Genomic DNA, 3,376 nt, shown 5'->3' with positions numbered 1-3,376 from the left:
TGAGGGGAATCATTTCTATTTGAGAGTAAAACAGAGTCCATCTGTAATAAATGTAAATCTGTTTTTGTTTTATTTTTTCTGTTCTTCTGGCTTCTCAACATCAATCTGTTTTTGTACACGGTGTCAGTGTGACTACCTTTCCAATACAAATAAGGTTGATCTTGATCGAAACACTTTTTGAAGTGGCTTCGTTGTCTGGGGTAAATACCCAGGATTCGTCGTCTTGCACCAGGAAGATTTAGGACAGGAACACACATGAGTTTAGGAGCAGAGGCTTAATAGGCAAAAGAAAGAGAAAGCAGAGTAGCTCTCTAGTGAGACAGAGGCTTCTGCAAGGAAAGACTGGTGGGTGATGGAGTGCGCTGGATTTTATAGTTCGGCTTGAGGAGGCGGTGTCTGATTTACATAAGGCCCACAGATTGGACAGATCAGGTGTGATATTTACATAGTGGGCGGGGAAGGCTGGCAACCCCACCCTAATCTTCTTATGCAAATGAACTTTCCACTTGACCAGGCCATCTTGCCTGCTCCTTTCTGACAAAGGGAAGATGGGGCCGCTAATTTGAAGATGTCTAGTCCCAGGTGGCTTTTTTCGTACCGGTATTCACCCCTGCAAGCTTCCGGCTTTATTGTCTATGTCTGCAGCTCGATTTTGCAGGCTGCTCTTTGTTAGAAAATGATTTGGGGGCTGCTTTTCATTAAAAAGAAAAACCTTACTGAGGACTCCCATACCCTCACTATCTGCCTAAGTAGTTTCTTCTTAACTCCTCTGTCATTTTGACACTATCCATTTGAAAAGGTGAAGCACACTGAGGTCATCCATGGTTGAGTCTGTTTGGCTTCGTTTCGTTTTGTTTAGTTTAGTTTTAGGCTTTCCGTGGCCTGAAGCCATGGTTTTTAGTTTCTGTCTCTAGTGATAAGCAGAAAAAAGGGACGAGGAAGGGGCTCATTAAAAGAAAAACTTAGCCGAATTAAATTTAAAAGAGTTTGAGCAATGAACGATTTGTGAATCGTGCCCCCAGAATCACAGCAGATTCAGAGGGACTCCCGCGCAGCCACATCGTGGGAGATTTATGGACAGCAAAAGGAAACTGACCTACAGGAAATGGAAGTGAGGTACAGAAACAACTGGATTGGTTACAGCTTGGCGTTTGCCTTATTTTAACACGATTCAAACAGTTGGCTACGTTTCTTTGGCCAAAACTTAGTGACTGGCACAGGTGTGGGTCACCGTTGGTTTATACCTCCAGTTGTTATAGTTCGTGATGTATAGAAATACCTTTAGGCTGAAATTAACTATGTAAGGAAGCCGCTTGAGGCTAATCTTAATAGGCTTTAGTGGCTTAACCAGAAACAAAAACTAAGAGCCCATGACTGTATTCTCTGTCTCGGACACCCCTGCGACCCACTGTCATAATTGATCTTGGCCAAGTCAATTATATATTATCATTGATTACAATGAGGGAATTGTGCTGATTGACATAGCTAGCCCTGATCCATCTCAGATTAGGAAATATAAGAGGCTCATAAATTCTTCCATTCAAAAAGTGTGGTCAGTTTTCGTGTAAGTCACTTCCAGGTAATTAGGTTCATCTAACCTCGGTGGTGATAGTAAATCATAAATTACATAAGCTACAATAGGCATACTGTTGCCATTTCTGGTCAGCCAGTGTCCTGACGCATGCTTTTTGGTGTACCACAATCAAGACATCTGTGGGAACTGCGGCCGGCTGGCTCAGTGAGGCACAGGCAGTGGGGGAAGATGGCAGTGGCCGTTCCACTGCAGGCGCGAACCCTGGAGCAGCTGCGCAGTAAGCACCTGCCCAAGAGGGACTTTATCAAGTTTCTGCAGGATCACAATTCAGATTCGTTTCTTGCAGAACATAAATTATTAGGAAACATTAAAAATGCGGGCAAGACAGCTAACAAGGACCATTTGGTTACAGCCTATAACCATCTTTTTGAAACTGAGTGTTTCAAGGGTATCAATACTGTAAGTGTTTGCAAGTGAAAAATGTGAAGCTTAATGAAGATAAACCCAAATAAACCCAAAGTCTGGAGAGACTCTGGCTGAGGGTCCACCAAAATATGCAAAATCTGTTCTAAAAACGTGAGATAAAGCCAGGCGCATTTGCTTATGCTTGTAAACCCAGCACTTTGGGAGGCCGAGGCGGGCGGATCACCTGAGGTCAGGAGTTCAAGACCAGCCTGACCAACATAGAGAAACCCTGTCTCTACTAAAAATACAAAATTTGCCAGCCAAGGTAGCACATGCCTGTAATCCCAGCTACTCGGGAGGCTGAGGCAGGAGAATCGCTTGAACTCGGGAGGCGGAGGTTGCGGTGAGCTGAGATCACGCCACTACACTCCAGCCTGGGCAACAAGAGTGAAACTCCATCTCCCCCCCCCCCAAAAAAAAAAAAAAAAAAGGAGATGAACAGCAGTGAATAACATCTCTCCTTTTTGGGAGATGGGGAGATGTTGTCAAGGCTGGTATACAGGAACACTACAGGATGGGACTGTTTTTGATACTAACATTCAAACAAGTTCAAAAAAGAAAAATACCAATACCAAGCCTTTAAGTTTTAAGGTCAGAGTAGGCAAAGTTATCACAGGATGGGATGAAGCACTGTTGACTGGGTAAAGGAGAAAAGCCTCGATTGAAGAGTGAAGCAGAATGGGCTTATGGAAAGAAAGGGCAGCCTGATGCCAAAATTCCACTAAATACAAAGTTCGTTTCTGAAGTGGAATTAGTGGATACTGATTGAAATAGCAGTGCTTCAGCTCTAAGGATATCAGCAACAGTGATAAAACTTGGCCTTAAAGAAACTTACGTAACTAACTAGAGTTTGTTACTATTGGAAGGGAAGAGTCACCTGGAAAATTCAGCGTTAAAACTTGTTTGAGATGGGCGGATCACGAAGTCAGGAGTTTGATGCCAGCCTCACCAGCATGGTGAAACCCCATCTCTACTAAAAATACAACAAATTAGCTGGGCATGGTGGTGCGTGCCTATAATCCCAGCTACTCAGGAGGCTGAGATGGGAGAATCGCTTGAACCCAGGAGGCGGAGGTTGCAGTTAGCCAAGATTGCGCCATTGCACTCCAGCCTGGGTGACAGAGCAAGACTCCGTCTCGAGAAAAAAAAAAAAAACAAAAAAACTTGTTTAACCTGATCCCAACTTTTCAGAAATGTAATCCCTTATAAATCCCTGAAGTCCAAAATGTTTTACACTACAACTGTGTAAAATACTGGTCAAGGAGAACTTTTTCCTTTTACCTCATGTTGTAAACTAAATGGCTGAATAAAAATATATCCACTTGGGGGTGCGTGGAAAGACATCTGTGATAATTTAACGAATGTGTGAATACAAGC

General features: G+C 43.3%; 1 pseudogene; it reads left to right on the top strand.

Moving 5' to 3' along the window:
* The first annotated feature begins 1,762 nt into the window (after positions 1-1,762).
* LOC101146462 (peptidyl-prolyl cis-trans isomerase FKBP3-like) lies at positions 1,763-2,774 on the top strand (annotated as a pseudogene).
* The last annotated feature ends 602 nt before the right edge of the window (positions 2,775-3,376 follow it).

Source organism: Gorilla gorilla, chromosome 1 (genome assembly GCF_029281585.2).
Source record: "Gorilla gorilla gorilla isolate KB3781 chromosome 1, NHGRI_mGorGor1-v2.1_pri, whole genome shotgun sequence".
Classification (NCBI taxonomy): domain Eukaryota; kingdom Metazoa; phylum Chordata; class Mammalia; order Primates; family Hominidae; genus Gorilla; species Gorilla gorilla.
This window is presented reverse-complemented; position numbering and strand designations above follow the sequence as displayed.